This window comes from Schistocerca americana, chromosome 4 (genome assembly GCF_021461395.2).
Source record: "Schistocerca americana isolate TAMUIC-IGC-003095 chromosome 4, iqSchAmer2.1, whole genome shotgun sequence".
NCBI classification, from domain to species: domain Eukaryota; kingdom Metazoa; phylum Arthropoda; class Insecta; order Orthoptera; family Acrididae; genus Schistocerca; species Schistocerca americana.
The window spans coordinates 526,551,501-526,571,807 of NC_060122.1; positions in this window are offsets into that span (position 1 = coordinate 526,551,501).

A 20,307-nucleotide genomic window follows, 5' to 3' on the forward strand; every position below is an offset into this window, starting at 1 on the left:
CTCTTCTTATGCGGGTATCGTAACTGAACAGCCCCTCGTATTTTATCCCACTGGAACTGTGATCGATTCTTGCCACCACACACATCCGTCTCTCCAAAACTAGAGGTGAGTTCACCTCTCTCATTGTTTCCTTGAAAAGTAGAAAAGTCCATTTTGAGAATTAATCCTTGAATTACGAGGTATGTTTCATCTCAGATCACTTGTCGCTAGATTTCCACAAAATATTACTAGGCTGCGTCATTCAGAGATATTTTGTGACAATCTACACAAGAACATGCCATTTTTCCTCCAGTACTAAAGTAGTGATTACTGCTTCGCTCGTCGCTATAAGACTTAAAATCGTCCTCATCATTATCAGCCTTTTGACATTTACTACCAGATAAAGGTTTCATTTATACTTTTCCGTGAATTACTGTCATCAGTGCCACACTGATAAGGCGTCCATAGAGCTATTGTCATATTAACTTCCTTTTCATCTTCACCTCGGTCGTTTCTTATGTCCTGGAATGTAGCTGAGGACTTCCTTGGCAGATGTACCTTCCATTTACCTGTTTACATGTTTGCTGCATCCAGTGTTGCATTCGTACTTAGGCCTCCTCCACCATTTACCGGCGATTCATCTGTTTGTTTCCTTGTCTCTCCCAGAGAATCACAGATAGAACCTCAACATTTTTCACTGAGTAACACGTAATTGCTGAATGTATTTCATATTGGGAGTCCATATCCAGCTAGAATTAACCAAAAATAAAAACAGAACACACAATAATTGTGAAGTTTCATCCTGAGGCGCACGGGAAGCTCAATTTTTAAATTCATCTAGAAATTACCATAATCACTCCATACCGGTCACAATCGGCGTGTACACACTGCAAAGCGTTATACAAGTGAGACACATTAAGCCATGCACTCACGTATGCACCACGTCAGTGAGGCAGATTCTAGTGCTCACAACGATATGAAGTCAGTTCATGGTGGCAAGGCAGCCGATATTGTTTCCAGCATCACGTCTGAGGCCAGGCGCCTCCTATCGGCTGCAGTTAATATCTTTGGTACTGTACAACACAGACTATAAACCTCGCTGTCTGAGGACTCAAATATAGTAGTCTGCAACTAAATACAAAAGATAATCAAGTAGTTCCATTGTAACGGTTAACACCGACCACCTTCCAGGGCAATCGATTCTAAAGTTAAACCTCTGCGAGGAATTTTAGAGAAAGTTGTGATCGTGAGGTAATCAATGGGAACAGAACAATATGACACGGATTCGTTTCTGAAACACTCTGGTATGATATAACCAACAGTAAACAAGTGGATCAGGAACAGACGTTCTCCCGGCACAAAAATATTACGTAATAATGTCGGACGTCAGCCTAATTAGGCATTCGTGTGTCAAGCAATATAATAAAGCAGAAGGCCGTGCTAAGCCTAACGTAACCCTCCGTGACACACACACACACACACACACACACACACACATACTAAGCCCTTTCTTTATATCTCTTCACACTGCAGCACAATAACCTAGCCTTGCAGATAAATGTACTACTTACTTGGAACTCAGAGGAAAAAATGGCCAATGAGATAGCAAACAGTAACAGCATATGCCTCACAACAACACGTACCTTAAATGAACCAGGCGCAGCAGTTTATAGAACCAGTCACCACCACACATGAAACTAATAACCATACTAAATAGGGAAGAGCATGAAATGATTCTGACTAAAATCATACTCTATAACATCATTGCTTAGTACAAAGTCTCTATGCCTCTGCATTAACCAACTTGCAATAGAACAGCTAACATAGTAAATATTTCTTTCTTAAGCTGAGTTTGAAACAAGTAAACAGAATGCAAATCTAACCACACCGTCTCTAAGGGAGCCTTTTCTTTGCTTCATTAACTAACCTTCCTAGCACATGAGGGCCATTAAACTTTCAAGGTTTGAAGAACCGTGTTCATTAACAAAACTACACAAATAGTAGGTATTCTCATCAATAATGATTAATTAAGTAAAACATAACAAACTATAACTCCTTAAATAACACACATGCTTTGATAAGCTGTCTTATAATTTACTCAAAATATAGTTGGCTGTACAAATGCGAACACAACATTAAATTCAAGTTCAAACACTTTCTCGTGAATTGAACAGTGCTGAAACTTTGTTGCATTTATACACGTTGATCAGAATTACAGTTAATAAACTTTTTCCCTTCAAATCAATATTATTGTTTTTTAAACTAACAACTTTACTATTTTCAGGCAGATTTTCAAGTAAGGCAAGTTATTTAAGAAAATTTCTGCAGATTGATTTAAAAATGAACTGGGAGTCGAGTATTTCTCAAACCATAAAACTGAAATTTAAGAGCTGTAACTCCACACATTAGAAAGTAACCATAACTATTTTTACAGCTGCTGAATAAGTCTTTCCATAATAAATCAGAACACTAGGAATTAAATTCACTACGATGGGATTCATGCACAGGTTTGTGATTTCAGATAATCAGGGGTGTAAAATAAAGCTTTTGGCAGCACTACGATTATTATTAAAATCAACCAGATTTTAAAACGTCTTGGTCCAGCTTCAGAGTGCCTAGTATAAACAATTTAGAAGAAAGATGGTGGCACTGATGGCGTAATTTGCAGTGGCTGTTAACATGGAGGAAACGCAGTCATGGCGATACTGTTGGCCTTGCCCCATATTTTTGGAGCATAATGATGGCAGTGACCAATGGACTATGGGAAAACCGAAACAGAAGAGAATCGAAGCATTTGAAATGTGGTGCTACAGACGAATGTTGAAAGTTAAGTGGGCTGATAAGGTAAGTAACGATGTTCTGCGCAGAATCGAAAAGGAAAGGAATATGCGGAAAACACTGATAGAAGAGAAGGATGATACGACATCTGTTAAGACGAGAGGCAATGACTTCCTAGGTACTTGAGGGAGCTGTAGAGAGCAGAAACTGTAGAGGAAGATAGAGATTGGAATACATCCAGCAGATAATTATGGACGTAGGTTGCAAGTGCTACTCTCAGATGAAAGGGTTGGCACAGGAGAGAGATTCGTGGCGGGCCAAGAAGACTAAAGATGATAACAGAGAGATGTATCATCTCCAAAAACAAAGAGAGAGTAGTAATCTATAAGATATAAATCTTCCACAGAAACCAATACAATCCTTACGTTCAACGCATCATGTGCAAACAACCTCATCTACATAAGGTTAGCCCATGCTGAATACAAAACATATGAGGCAACACTAGCGTCCATCAGTGATTCTTCGTTACTTATTAAGCTGTGTGCATATAACCTCAGTGAAGACTGATTCTTTTGTATTCGTAATGAAGATAAAATTGTGTGTTTTCGTTGTAGTGGACGCTTGAAGCATTGTGAAGAAATGGACGATCCATGGCCTGAACATGTTCTATGGGGCCCCAATTGTTTTTGATTCTTGTGAAGGGCAGGTATGTAGTAGATACTACATGTCAGAGCAAGGGCCTGTTAATCACAGTAAAGGGATGCAGCTAACAATGAACTTCCTCCAAGTCAAACGGTGACGATTGTTTACCCAAGTGCCGAAATTTCTTCGTTACCTGGCAAGTAACTCCCAGAGATTTCGAGAATGTTCGCCTGTGCAAAATTTGTTTCGAAGTAGAGACGGGAGTGCTAGTCTTTCCATGTAGACATATCGCTGTTTGTGTTAAATGTATATCTTCCCTTTCCTCATGTGCTGTGTGTTAGAATACTATATGCACTAAGAGCATATTTGTTATAACAAATTCGGTATCACTAATAGTTTTGACATACCAAATTGAGTGTTAATACACATTTTTCTTTCTTAACTGTGAAAATTAAATCACCTTTTTTTGAACAATGTCATTCTTTTATTTTTTACATTACAGAGGTATAAAATACTTGAGGAGCTCTTCTTCCTATTTTAGCACAACTATTTCCTTTTATTATGAATGTTTGCTTTTTAGCAAAATGTCCACTGGTGGATCACAAGAGCACAATATTCTGCAGTCAAATGTCGGTTGTCTATTAACCTCGAAATTATTTAAGTTGTATCGGCATGCAAGGTGCATGTATTTTAAAAAGTGATACAGACAATTTATGTGTGGAAATATTTAAGTTGCTTGCAAAGGGAATCAAACTTATCACGATTTTTAGATGTGGGAGTAATATTGGTGCATTGTAGGGTGTACGTTATGTCTGCAGTAGCGGCCATCTGCTACCAATTGTTAGATATTTTGATGAATTTCATACATGGTGCTTAGATCAAATAACAGTCGTCTACTAACGTGTAATTTATATAAGTAGTACGATTAAATAACCTGATTTTCATTCCGTAAGTATTTAGATGCAGAAATATTTAATTTGTAGTTTCACTGTGCTCGCATGGTGTGCGAAATCTTACCTATAATACAACTTTGTTTTGGTCGGATTTCCGTTGAGTTCTTTCATAATACGATTAGCATGCACGCTCTTGTCTTTTAATAAGTGATACAGACAATTTAGAGTCGGAAATATTTAGTTTAACGGCCCATTGAGCTTGCGGGAGGGTTACACATATCGAGCTATTTTTGTAAATAAGTGGTGCTTAACGATAAAGCTTTATTAGTAGCGTCAGCATGCAAGCTACGTCGATTTTAAATACTTTAGATGCAGTTTAGGTGCAATAATATTTAATCTGAAGCTTCATTCAGCTTGAGAAATGTGCTAAATCTTGCTTATAATACAACAAATTTTTCATCAAAGATTTTTAATTTCGATATGTCGACACTGTCGTCATCTTTCGGGATGTCACACACTTCTGATTCTCTCTTTTGGCGTCTCATGAGTGTGTATAAACAAATCAAGCCATTCTCAAGTTTAAATGATGCGTCGCAAGGAAACACTTCCCTCCTTTCTAAAAACGTGTTGTGCATGTGGTAGTACGTTTTATTGCATGTTGGTATGTTTGGTTAAAGTTTCATAGAGAAACATAGCTATGATTGTAGCAGTTTGTTCAATCATATGTAATTGACAGTAACTGAATTTTGTTTATAGTGGAAATTTATCTTCGCTCCCCTCTTAAACTGTGATAAAAAGCGTTAGCTGATGACATTATGCAGATGTGCGTTGGTTACTTTTTCTCTGTGTCCAACAGTTTTCCCACAAGCATGTTACGAACTTTCACCTTCAAAACTGACCTGCTGCTCACGGCAATATAAGCATCAATGGCTTACTCTTTCCACATGTACTTGGGGTACTACCCAATATAAAAATATGCTGCATGTGATAGTTATAATTATTAGTCTCCAAATGTCTTAATACTGACGTAATTACGTTCAGTATACCGTCCTCAGTCACCAACAGAAATTTCTGAAGTTAAATCTGTTGTATCTATGTATAACAGATATCCACTATCTACATCAACCAAAGAGAGAAATCATACTTGCATGACATTTAGACGTATTATTTTGGTGTCGGACAAGTAATTATCCGATACATACGAATAATTTCATTCTGACATTTTAAGCAGTTGTTTACATTGGCTGCTGACGTGAGAAAATATATCGTGAACTGGAAACTTTCAGAGCGGAGAGGTCTGTCATTTTCATATACACAAACATAAAAAAATGTTTTGCATACATCACCCTGGTTCCCACAACTCCTGAAGATTGACGTTGACTATGGAAATTGTATCACAGACACAGTCCCTGTGACTGTCCACAGATGTCTCTAAACCCGTCCAAAGATGTTAACAACCACGCATGAGCAGACCCTGTTAGACGGAGGGGGTCCGACAGCCGATCAGTTCCAGTCATTCCACCAGGAAGGAGGTACGCGGTCCGTGTTGTCTGTAGTTCAACCATGCCAAGACGGCCAATACCGCGATTCGATCGCGTCCGCATTGTTACTTTGTGTCAGGAATGGCTCTCAACAAGGAAGTGTCCAGGCGTCTCGGAATGAACCAAAGCGGTGTTGTTCGGACATGGAGGAGATACAGAGAGACGGGAACTGTCGATGACATGCTCAGGCCGCCCAAGGGCTACTACTGTGGTGGATGACCGCAACCTACGCATTATAGCTCGGAGAAACCCTGACAGCAACGCCACCATGTTGAATAATGCTTTTCGTGCAGCAACAGGACGTCGTGTTGTAACACTCCTTGGAGTTAGAAATAAGTGTGATACCTTAATCTGGATGGCGTTTCGACCGTACGCCCTGTCCACACCACGTACCTGATAATCCCGCGGCGGTCGTACTGTTCTGCTCCACACTGCTGCTGGCTTGCCTGAAATTATCTGTCTACATATGCAAGCGGGTTAAGGGGAGCCACTCAACGTCAAGCACAACACTGTCCTACGCCAGGTACGAACATCTATATTCTGAGACGATAAGAAATCACAGGTTGACTGCTTGCATTCTAAGTCGTAAGTTTTGATGCCAACTTCTAAATGATTATGTGTCCACAAAATCACTTGGACGAGCGTACGCCTATCGAACACGGAGCGGATGATTGTTGATGATGCGAAAGCCGAATAATCAAATGTTGAAATGCGTGTGAAATATTATGGGACTCAACTGCTAAGGTAATCAGTCCCTAAGCTTACACACTACTTAACCTAAATCATCCTAAGGACAAACACACACACCCATGCCCGAGGGAGGACTCGAACCTCCGCCGGGACCAGCCGCACTGTCCATGACTGCAGCGCCTAAGACCGCTCGGCTAATCCTGCGCAGCGCCGAATAATCGAAAGAAAGTTGTTACGCTCGCCACGCATACACAAATTTCTTTTGGTACCAGTCCTCCTTGACACTAGTGATGAGTAAGTTAATTTTTGAGTTTTCAGTTCTCACTTGCACGAGCATGCGCGTAACCGTCGCGGCACGGCTGATTGTTGACAATGCGGAAACGCGATGATCGAACGCGCCTTCTCACGCTCGCTACAAGACACTTGCCCTTGACTGCACTCTTTTATCGTAACCAATTTCTACTGATTCACATCAGTTCATTCTGGGAGACCGAACACGGTGCGGATGAATGATACTGTACGGTACGTCACCCAACGAGAGGATACACAAATACGTTATCAGCAGCACTGCTCATTTTTAAATTACTTCTTGACGCACTTTCCTCTGACATTTGCTTATTTTATCACTTTACTGTAATAGCACTTGTAGCAACACTTGAACTTCCATACTAACAATGCCTCTCACATACGGAGCTACACACTACACAACACAATAGTTCCGTGTCCCGCGCTGGACTCTACAGATGCGGCTGCCGGCAAAGATACTCCAAAACTAAGCCAGCGATATGACAGTGCGCTTACAGTGTTACGACTCAAACTGTGCGAAATAGGCTGTACGATACGCAACTCCACTCCTGACGTCCATGGCGAGATCCATCTTTGCAACCACGACACCATGCAGCGTGGTACAGATGGGCCCAACAACATGCCGAATGGACCGCTCAGAGAGAACGTTTCACGGATGAACGTCGCCTTCAACCAGACAATCGTCGGTGTTTGGATGCTACCCGATCAGGCTGAACGCTTTAGACACACTGTCCAGCAGTGAGGTGGAGATTCCCTGGTGTTTTGGGGTGGCATTATGTGGGGCCGACGTACACCGCTGGTGGTCATGAAAGGCACCGTAATGGCTGCGGATACGTGAATGCCATCCTCCAAAAGATAGTGCAACCATATCGGCAGCATATTGGAGAGGCATTTGTCTTCATGGACGACAATTCGCGCCCTCATCTTGCGCATCTTTTGAATGACTTCCATCAGGATGACGACATCGCTCGCTTAGAGTGGCCAACATGTTCTCGAGACATGATCTAACATGCCTGAGATAGATTGAAAAGGCCTTTTTATGGACGACGTGACCCACCAACGACTCTGAGCGATGTACGCCGAAGGGCCGTTGAGGAGTGGGACAATTTGGACCACCAGTGCCTCGATGATGTTGTGGATAGTATGCCACAAGGAATAGAGGCATGTATCAATGCAGGAGGACGTGCTACTGGGTATTACAGGTACCGGTGTGTACAACCATCTGGACCACCACCTCTGCAATCTCGCTGTATGGTGGTACAACATGCAATGTGTGGTTTTCATGAGCTATAAAAAGGGCGGAAATGATGTTTATGTTGATCTCTATTCCAGTTCGCTGTACAGGTTGCGGAACTTTCGAACCGAGATGATGCAAAACTGTTTTTGAAGTGCGTATTTTGTCCAAAGAAAATAGTGGCGTAATAGTTTTGAGATTTCGTGACAAATTGCTCTGGCTATACTTGTTGCTCGTCGCTTCTCACGTATTCTGCCTTTCTTCGAACTGATACTGAATTGGTAGGTCTCTGTGTGTGGCGGGACATAATGTGATGCGGTTCGTGAACATCACAAAGAACGCACAAAGAAATTGTTCACAACGTGAACTGAGATGTGGTAAACACAGTGATTACAGGTTAACACAGATAATTTTGTATCAAACAAAAACACACTCTGAATCTCAAACATTTTCTCATTTTAGTGCAATAATGAGTGGTTATCATGCGAATTAGCATGGCAGCCAAATATAGTGCAGGTTTTCAATGTACGCAGAATAACACCGAAATTAACTTCCTTAGCAGACTGAATGTGATGATATTTGGTTTCTGGTCCAAGCATGATGGTGCCGCCTTTCCCCCTTTAATGTTTCTATCGTCTTCAATATTTCAGAATCTGCGACGTTAACTAATGATCGGAATTATCCGTCTTAATTGGTTTTCAGAGTTACGTTTCGGCCGAGAGCGCAGAAACGATAATCACAGAGCACAGAACCGAGTACAAGAAGCTAAGGTGTCTGGGCAGATCAGTCCTCCGGCGGTCCCGTCGCGATGCGACAACAGAGGCACTGGACGGGGAGAGAAAAGAGACAGAGGGAACACGGCGGAAAGAGAAGACGCCGAGCACAAGGCGCGCCGTGCCCTCGGCCATCAGGTTCCCCATTCCGCCGCAGCAGCGCTGCACGACAGCGGCGTCTTATCTCCAGTAAGCTGTTTAGTTTCATAGCGCTGCACGACACTCATACGCTACGCCTCTCTCTTTCTCACTTTCTCCCGCTGTCTTTTTCTCTCTCTTTCCCTATTTCTTTCTTTCTGTGTCAAGCGCGGGGAGCTTAGACACACACACACACGCACACACACATCAGGGTTGTCAGGAGATCGCATCAAGACAAAAATGTCACCTTGGCCTCGTTGGGGACGGAGTAACTTGTCCGGTGCGACAAATGCTTCTTTTGCTTTCTCTTCCGAGGCGCACAGCTTCGTTGGTGTGAGCTGAACTTCTGTCATTACGACGGCTAGATGGCGTGGATACGACAACAGTCGGTCAGATGGCTACACGATGGCTTTCTTCCACCCTGCAATTTTTCCTTCAAAGTTTGGACGACTCCTGCGAAAGGACTCACGGCTTGTATCAACAGTCATTATCTGACCATATGCTGTCGTATACGTTAGTGATCGAGTATCAAAATTAACAAATCACTCTTATTTCAATCTTTGAGGGCTAGACGTGTTCTATGCCCATCTTATCTTAGAACATTTAATCATACTTTTTTTTAACACTGTTTTATTTTATTCTCTAATACATATCCTGCTGCATGTCATACGGTGAATTATTTTTGGAAACCTTTGTGCATGTCCTCTTAATTCTTTTACTGAATATTGTCAGAGACTTTAGTCTCCGGTTCCTCCTTATTGTATTTTATCTCTAGCCTTAACACAAGCATTTTGTGGGCCATGCTAGATTTAACGCGCAGTGTTCCGAACGAGCTGTTTCAAGAACTCTTTTCCATATATTTAGTCGAAACATGACACCGCTACGTCTTTTTTCTTGTTACCTCAGATGCATGGGATCATTTCAGATGCCTCTATTATTTCGGTCACACTATGAATAGCGTTTCTTTTGTGCCGAGAGTCTGTCACTCTTTTTAAAGAGTCTTCTTTCCTTATGAGATTTACCAGCTTGCTCATCTTCTTTCTGCTACTCTTCATACCTCTCGTTTCTGTTTTGTTTACATTAGTTCCAAATGGAGTGCAAAGTGGCTGCGAATATTGTTCAACTTACCTCCAACGTTTTCCTTTACTTTAAATCAGAAGAGCAATGTCATATGCGACATATGACAAGCACTTTTATTTGCTTTTGGAATGAACAAAATAGAGGTTCTTTTCCTCCTCTCTCTTTTGTATAAAATTTGATGAGATAATAATAATTTATAACTTATGGAGTATTTGGCATAAACTAGCAGCCTAACACATTTCTAATAGGTTCTTAAATGCATATACACTGAAACGACAGAAGTCACCGGGCACAGGCGTCCGAAGCTAGAGCCTTTTGCTCAAAAATGTTCAAATGTGTGTGAAATCTTATGGGACTCAACTGCTAAGGTCATCAGTCCCTAAGCTTACACACTACTTAACCTAAATTATCCTGAGGACAAACACATACACCCATGCCCGAGGGAGGACTCGAACCTCCGCCGTGACCACCCGCACAGTCCATGACTGCAGCGCCTTAGACCGCTCAGAGCCTTTTGCTAACAGCACAACATCGCCTGCAGCGCCTCTTCTGGCCTTGTGACCATATCGCTTGGACCCTAGACGATTGGAAAACCGTGACCGTGTCAGACGAGTTCCGATTTCATTTGGTAAGAGCTGATGGTACGGTTAGAGTGTGGCACAGACCCCCCCCAAGCCATGAACGGAAGTTGTCAACAAGCATTGTGCAAGCTGGTGGTGGCTCCATAGTCGTATGGGCGGTTCTTGCATAGAAAGGGTTGGGTCCTCTTGATGTTCGGCTACTTGGAGACTCGTTGCAGCCATTGATGGACTTCATGATCCCAAACAAAGATATAATTTTTATGGATGAAAATGGGCCATGTAACTGGCCACAATTTTTCGCGACTGGTTCGAAGAACATTCTGGACATTTCGAGTGAATGTTATGGCCAGCCAGATCGCGCGACATAAATCCCATCGAACGTTTACGGGATCCAATCGTGCACAAAATCCTGCACTAGCAACACCTTCGCAACTATGGACGGCTGTAGAAACAGGACGGCTCAATATTTCTGCAGGGGACTTCAACGAATTGTTGAGTCCCTGTCACTTCAAGTTGTTGGACTACACTGAGCAAAAGGAGGTCCGACGTGATACTATGAGGTACCCCATGTGTGTCACTTCAGTACTTGGAAGGTTAGCTCCCTCCTAAACTCACTATTATTTACAGTAAGTACTAGAAGTACTCGGAAGCATAAGACAATGAGTGTTCTCGGATAATTTTGCTTCTGAAAAATACGTTCTAGTGTACACGGACATTTACGTATAATTACAGAAAACGCAAAATCACTTTTTTTTCTATTACTAATCATTCAGCTCTGGTGATACGGTTCTTTTCTTCAGTTTCACGTTGCGATTGTAACCTCTGGGAATCGGAGAACGTAATTTATTGTAATCTATTACGGCGGTGGACTTTCTGTTGCCTTGAAATACTGTACATTTCTTGCGTGATGAAACAAATTTATATATATTTGTGGGTTCGTACTGTTGATTAAGCAATAGTATCGAAATTAACACAATTAAGACAGACATTAAATTTTTAAATTACTATAAATTACATTCTAATTGTGGTGTCACTGCCAGACACCACACTTGCTAGGTGGTAGTTTTAAATCTGCCGCGGTCCATTAGTGCATGTCGGACCCGCGTGTCGCCACTGTGTGATCGCAGACCGAGCGCCACCACAAGGCAGGTCTCGAGATACGGACTAGACTCGCCCCAGTTGTACGGACGACGTAGCTAGCGACTACACTGACGAAGCCTCGCTCCTTTGCCGAGCAGATAGATAGAATAGCCTTCAGCTAAGTCAATGGCTACGACCTAGCAAGGCGCCATTAGTAACATTGCATGTATCTAAAGAGTCTCACTTGTATCGCCACAATCTCCAGATGTACCAAAAGGATGGATTAAAGTTAAGTATTCCAGAAGCTACGTACTTTTCTTTATAGCATTCATTACGTATCCTGTTTCAGACCTCACGCCATCCTGCTTTAGCTTAGCGCGTGCCTTTCGGCTTCCTCTCATTGTGTCTAGGCTGTCTTGTCTAGACACAACACTAATTTCCCTAGCTTTTTGTTTAGAGTACCTATAATAGATGAAACACCTGCGTAAATAACTAAATTTTCAGAAAGTCCTCCACGAGAAATAACACTTGCTAACGAGTGACAAACTACAATCCTGCACCAGCACCATATTCCACCGTAGAACATGTAAGAGGTGCTGATGACACACAAAAAGTGTACAATCTTAAAACTGTAGGTTATTTCATCACATACACTGACTGATAATGCCTTGTTGTTACATAAAGTTTTAATTCTACAATATGTCATTTGATACACTTTTACTTCACAATGCGAACAACAGCTGTTTATTGTCTAGGTCCGTAGGTATTGCAGTCAATTACACGAGGAGGTATCAAAACAAATAACCTTGTTATACAACGTTTTCATTTTACTATATCTCATTTGATACACTATTACGTCACAATGCGAACAACGACTGTTTGTTGTCTACATCCGTACGTATTGGGGTCAATTACGCGAGGAGGTGCTCAAACAAATAACCGGAATAAAGTAGCCGTGAGCGGAGCTTGCGTAGTACGCACTTCTGCCGCTAGGGCTGTACAGCGTAAATGAATCATTGCCAGTTCAGTGCCGCTTGTGTTGTCGACCTGGCTTTTTCTGTTCATCAGCAGTGAGTGTTTTTGATTGTGGTGTTTTGTTCTTCTTTCGTTTTTTATGATGGCTAGTTTGAGTGAACAATGTGCAGTTGTGAAATTTTATTTTCCACTGGGTAAAGATGCTACGGAAACTGTTTTCATGTTGAATACAGCTTATCAACATTACTCTATGGAAAAATTCAAGTGTACGAGTGGTTTGGTAGATTTAAAAATTGGATACATGTCGAATGATGAAATACCTCGTTCTGAACGTCCACCAACTGCCCGAATCGACTAAAGTATTTAAAAAAATTCCGGAGCTTGTGTTCACAGACAGCCGACAGACAACTGATCAACTGCCAAAGATTAGTGGGTTATCTTGGAGCTCGGTTCAAACAATATTAACTGAAGATTTGGGACGAAAAGGGCTGCTGCCAAGTTTGTTCCTCGGATTCTGACTCACAAAAAAAAAAAAAAAAAAAAAAAAAAAAAAAAAAAAAAAAAAAAAAAAAACTTGAGTTGAAAAATACTGTATTTTGAAACAACAGCTTGAAAGTGATCCACATTTGTTAAAGCGGCTATTTGGCTCTGAGCACTTTGGGACTTAACATCTATGGTCATCAGTCCCCTAGAACTTAGAACTACTTAAACCTAACTAACCTAAGGACATCACACAACACCCAGTCATAACGAGGCAGAGAAAATCCCTGACCCCGCCGATTTGTTAAAGGTTATTACTGGTGATGAGTCATGGTGCTATGGTTACGCCCTAAAAACAAAGCACCAGTCAAGCCAATGGAAGAAAACATCGTCACCCCATGCAAAAAAAAGGTCAAGTCAAATCAAAAATGCAAACAATGCTGATTTGCTTTTTTGATGCCAAGGCAGTAGTTCATTCGGAGACTGTCCGCCCAGGTCAGATCATCAATAAAACCTTTTATTTGGAAGCTTTAAGAAGACTGCACAACAGTGTTCGTTAAAAAAGACCTTGTTTGTGGCCAACAGGAGACTGGTTCTTCAACCACGACAACGCACCTGTACACACAGCCACATCTGTAGGACAGTTTATGGCTAAAAATGGCATATTTTCTCTGCACCACGTACCTTACTCACCTGATGTGGCTCCGTCGACTTTTTGTTACTTCCACGCATGAAGAGGGGCGTGAAAGGACACCGATTTGATAGCATCGAAGGGGAAAGAAACGAGGGAGGAGCTGTCAGCCATTTTTAAAGATGACTGCAAAAATTGTTTCGAACAGTGGAAGCACCGGTGGGACGAATGTATTAGTTGTAACGGAGAGTATTTTGAAGGCAACAAGGTTGTTTTGTAAACAATTTGAAAAATATAGCTCTTAAAAAGAGTTCCATTTCTTTTGGCTACCGCCGCCGTAGCTATTGGTTGTTCACATTGGAATTAATGAATTTTGTTCCAGTCTTATGTCGTTGGTCTTTCGTGTCCTTGGTGCCTCGTAACAGTTTGTCACAGTGTGAGGGATTTTGCCAGTAGGAAAGGTATTCCTTCAGAAAGGAGAAGTGAGCTGGAGGTAGCACTGGAGGTATTCAAAATAAGTAAGATAGGAATGGGGTCCTTTAATCAATAACCTAAACTTCCTAGGGTTCAGATAGATCCCAACAACCACTAGTTAATTTCCGAATAAAAATGGCTGAAAACCATCGATGTAATGAACAGTCACATCAAAGAGGGCAGAGGAGTGTTTGGTAGGGAAACTGTCCCCAAAATAAAGTATAATCAGCTACGAACAACGGACATGACAATGAAAAAAAGCAATGAAACTACTGTATTGATGGTGCATAATGTGTATGCAGAGGAAATGCAGCGTCTATCTGAACAAATGTCGTATCAATCTTTCCATTGGCAAAGATTTCGGATTAGTCTCCCGTTCCGATCCCAGGACACGACTACCGAGAGGCAACCAACTAGATGGTAACATACTATTAGTCAGAGCCTTGAATGCCAGTGACGACAGCTATATTGGGAATGTAGTGAAGTCAAACGGAAAGGACATAAGGATTTCTCGTCAGACGAGAATAGGTTAGTATCAAAAGCAGCAGAAAATAGTGTAACAGGAATTGGATTCACCATAAATAGGAAGGAAAGCCGGACAGTGCGTTACTGTAATCAGTTCAGTGATATGCTTGGTCTCTTCAGAAATGATAGCAAAGCATTGCCAACAACAATAGTTCAAATACACATATAAAAATCACAAGAAGAACAAGAAGAGATTGAGAAAGTGTATGAGGACAGTGAATTAGTGCTAAAGTAAGTAAAGCGAAATGGTATTCTAATAAAAATGGGTGAAAGAAGAGAAGGACTTACTGGAGAATATGGGCTCAACAATAGTAGTGAGAGGTAAGAATAACTGACTTCTGCAATAAATTTAAACAAGTAGTAGCAAATACACTGTTCAGGTGTATGTCCCTGTATGTGAGGATTTGTAACTGCGTCAGGTCTGTGTCTTTTAGCCGTTCTCCTTGTTCGCTGTCCGTCTTCGTCCCTTCACCGCATGTGTTCCTGTTTCTATGCGTTTGGGCGCTGATGACCACGCTGTTTAGCGCCCTCAAACCACACACACACTGTTCAGGTGTACCTCACCCTCAAGTTCACAGTTGCCTAAAATAGTTTAAAAGTCGATAAAGTTTCTGTGATCGCAAAAGAACCAGTCACTCAGATGCACACGAAAATCTTCTAGTCTCGAAATAATAATGGAACTATTTTAGGTCCCTCATTATTTGTAACTATCATAAATTTATAAAGTCCGAGGATCATTGTGTCAGGCTCTGTGGTGCTCTGCCTGCTAAAATTTCATCCATTCTTAGCACACTGCTGATCACCGACAAAAGAACACGACTCCTGCTGCGCACGCTCCTTTATACACTTGATCATGTGACAGCTATAACGTTCAACTACTTACAAAATGACCACCATTCGAGTTTTTGAGCAATAGTCTCAAATATATACACCACAGAATATGGAAACAATACTTACAGTCAGTTTCTGATCTTATAACGAAACTTAGTGCAATATTTCAGCCATTTCGAATAACTTCACGAATGTCTCGCCACATCCAGCTCTACAGTGTTTCGAAGCTATGAACTACAAATACATTATAAACATCGAATTATGGTTGAAATATTTAGTTGGATAATAGACTCTTGTTACTCATGCTGGTCTAGTAATTTGTTTTCAGGCAGAAATAGTACTCACAGCAATACTGTATAAAACTAATTAAGATATTTAGAATTTCATATAATTTTGTTTTATAACGATGTCGTCATTACTGGCATCATTAGCTGCAGTGCCATCAGTGTTTTCAGCTATGTCGTTTTGATTCTCAAAACAGACAACTGACCAGAATTTTATTCACCTGTATATACCTACCAGTATATTATAGTTGCCCGCCCGGTTAGCCGTGCGGTCTAACGCACGGCTTTCCGAATTGGGAAGGAGCGCCTGGCCACGGCACGAATCCGCCCGGCGGACTTGTGTCGAGGTCCGGTGAGCCGACCCGTCTGTGGATGGTTTTTAGACGGTTTTCCATCTGCCTCAGCGAATGCGGGCTGGTTCCCCTTACTCCGCCTCACCCACACTATGTCGGCGACTGCTGCGCAAATAAGTTCTCCACGTACGCGTACACCACCATTACTCTACCATGCAAACATAGGGGTTACACTCGTCTGATGTGAGACGTTCCCTGGGGGGTCCACCGGGGGCCGAACCGCACAATAACCCTGGGTTCGCTGTGGGGTGGTGGAGGGGTGAAGTGGACTGCGGTAGTCGTCGTGGGGTTGTGGACCATTGCGGCTGCGGCGGGGACGGAGCCACTCCGGCGTTTCTAGGCCCCCGGTTAACATACAATACAATATTATAGTTTCTGAGGTCATGTGCATCCTTTCTCTGTTATGGGTTTACTTTGATCACTAGTCATTGTTACCCCAGAATTACAGATACACGATAAATTAACCAGTGTTGATGCCAATGACTGGGTGCAAATAACGATACAAACATTAACCATCAGTATACAGAAGAAGCCTCATTTTTGTAATTGTTAATATTCCTACAATTAAGAAAGACAAATGTCATATACTGCTCAGATTGCAAGCTGTGGTATTTAGGCAGTGATTTGGATCAAATAAACTGCCGAAACAAATTAGTGCATCCTTTTAGAGATTTCCAATTCACTCGAGACTTATTGTTGCAACAAACCACATGGAGTACATGAAACGATTACATTTGTAGATGAATAGCACAAGTGGTTCTGCGGTCCAACGAGTCGTCCCATGCTGAAAGAACAATATAAGTACATGGTGTAGCATCCACAGATGGCAGTGTAAGCGCTCACTCTGGCAACAGTCGATCGTACAGTTGGTGAATATTGCCCTGGGGTACGTTTACGTTATACCACACCTGCTCTAACAGGTTATGTAGTTCTGTATGGGCTGTTGGGTGACTAGCAAAAAAAAAAAAAAAAAAAAATGTTCAAATGTGTGTGAAATCTTATGGGACTCAACTGCTAAGGTCATCAGTCCCTAAGCTTACACACTACTTAACCTAAATTATCCTAAGGACGAACACACACACCAGTGCCCGAGGGAGGACTCGAACCTCCACCGAGACCAGCGGCACAGTCCATGACTGCAGCGCCTGAGACCGTTCAGCTAATCCCGCGAGGGGGTGACTAGCCGCATAAGTCACTTCTCGTCCAATCATATCCCACACATACTCGATTGGAGACGAGTCTGTAGATTGTGCTGGCCAGGGAAGATGCTGCACGTCTTGCAAAACACGTTGACTTTCACGGGAAATGCTTGGGAGAACATTGAACTGTTGGAACAACACGTTGCAAGAACGGCAAAAGAACTGGTCTAACTACATTCTGTACCTACCGAGCGCTGGTTAGCGTCCCCTCCAGAAACACCAAAGGTGAGCGAGTGTAATTTATCGCACCCCTGACCACAATCTGTGGGGTGGGGCCAAATACTTGGACGAATGCACTAGGTGCGTGCTGGTCTGTCTTTCAAGGGACGGCATCCATCGAGCTGTGCATGACGATGCTGTGGTGTGAGTGGGAGACGGGCGAGAGGTATGCGCGTCCGTAGCCTCACTGCTTGTAACCAGTTCGCAACCATTCGTGTAGAAACGTCTGAGCTCACGATGCCTGTTATATGTGCTGTGGTAGCTGTATGATCTACCACTAGTGCCTTAACAATACAACAATCCAGGAGCGCGTCTGTTCGTGGACGTCACCTATGGGTGTGAGAATTTTCATGTAATCACGGATACCAGCATCGTTGCACAACTACCATCTTGTGTGTCGCTTCTCCGAAAGGACCATTCGCCATTTGGAAGGCCACAATTTGATCCTTTTCAAACTTGTTACTTGCTTCACACATTTGCACCACACTGGGCCTTCTGTGTGTGTGCTTTCCCTATAAAAGGGCAGACACAAGTGACGCTGTGGTAGCTACGCCACTGCGCTATCTGGTGGTCGACGACGCTGCAACCGTTATCAGTACATCTACTACCCCCAGAAGGCATATGTTGTCATTACATCAAAATCAACGGCGCCTGTCCAGGTGTACTAATTCGTTTTTTTTTTTTTGGCATAAGAATTCAGACTCATTCTGCCAACGGTCTTGTCAAAGAAGGCGGAGGAGCGGATAGAGGTTCAGGGCACTCTCTTGTCCTAGGGATAGGAAATTGCCCCTAAAGGCGGAAGAATCAGCAATGATCAACGACATGAGGATGCAGCAGGCAACGGAAACCACTGCACTAAAGACACGTAACGTGTATCCACAGGACATGTGGACTGTAATTGAAGAAGTGTCATGATGATCTCTCCATTGGCAAAAGATTCCGGAATAGTCCCCCATTCGGATCTCCGGGAGGGGACTGTCAAGGAGGAGGTTACCATGAGAAAAATATTGAATAATCAACAAAAGGATAGCGTTCTACTAGTCGGGGCGTGGAATGTCAGAAGCTTGAACGCGGTAGGAAAACTAGAAAATCTGAAAAGGGAAATGCAAAGGTTCAATCCAGATATAGTAGGGGTCAGTGAGGTGAAGTGGAAGGAAGACAAGGATTTCTGGTCAGATGAGTATCGGGTAATATCAACAGCAGCAGAAAAAGGTATAACAGGTGTAGGATTCTTTATGAATAGGAAGGTAGGGCAGAGGGTGTGTTATTGTGAACAGTTCAGTGACCAGGTTGTTCTAATCAGAATCGACAGCAGACCAACACCGACAACGATAGTTCAGGTATACATGCCGACGTCGCAAGCTGAAGATGAACAGATAGAGAAAGTGTGTGAGGATATTGAAAGGGTAATGCAGTATGTAAAGGTGGACGAAAATCTAATAGTCATGGGCGACTGGAATGCAGTTGTAGGGGAAGGAGTAGAAGAAAAGGTTACAGGAGAATATGGGCTTGGGACAAGGAATGAAAGAGGAGAAAGAATAATTGAGTTCTGTTACAAGTTTCAGCTAGTAATAGCGAATACCCTGTTCAAGAATCACAAGAGGAGGAGGTATACTTGGAAAAGGCCGGGAGATACGGGAAGATTTCAGTTAGATTACATCATGGTCAGACAGAGATTCCGAAATCAGATACTGGACTGTAAGGCGTACCCAGGAGCAGATATAGACTCAGATCACAATATAGTGATGATCAAGAGTAGGCTGAAGTTCAAGACATTAGTCAGGAAGAATCAATACGCAAAGAAGTGGGATACGGAAGTACTAAGGAATGACGAGATACGTTTGAAGTTCTCTAACGCTATAGATACAGCAATAAGGAATAGCGCAGTAGGCAGTACAGTTGAAGAGGAATGGACATTTCTAAAAAGGGACATCACAGAAGCTGGGAAGGAAAACATAGGTACAAAGAAGGTAGCTGCGAAGAAACCTTGGGTAACAGAAGAAATACTTCAGTTGATTGATGAAAGGAGGAAGTACAAGCATGTTCCGGGAAAATTAGGAATACAGAAATACAAGACGCTGAGGAATGAAATAAATAGGAAATGCAGGGAAGGTAAGACGAAATGGCTCCAGGAAAAATGTGAAGACATCGAAAAAGATATGATTGTCGGAAGGACAGACTCAGCATACAGGAAAGTGAAAACAACCTTTGGTGACATTAAAAGCAACGGTGGTAACATTAAGAGCGCAACGGGAATTCCACTGTTAAATGTAGAGAAGAGAGCAGATAGGTGGAAAGAATACATTTAAAGCCTCTATAAGGGTGAAGATTTGTCTGATGTGATAGAAGAAGAAACAGGAGTCGATTTAGAAGAGATAGGGGATCCAGTATTACAATCGGAATTTAAAAGAGCTTTGGAGGACTTACGGTCAAATAAGGCAGAAGGGATAGATAACATTCCATCAGAATTTCTAAAATCATTGGGGAAGTGGCAACAAAACGACTATTTACGTTGGTGTATAGAATATACGAGTCTGGCGACATACCATCTGACTTTCGGAATAGCATCATCCACACAATTCCGAAGACGGCAAGAGCTGACAAGTGCGAGAATTATCGCA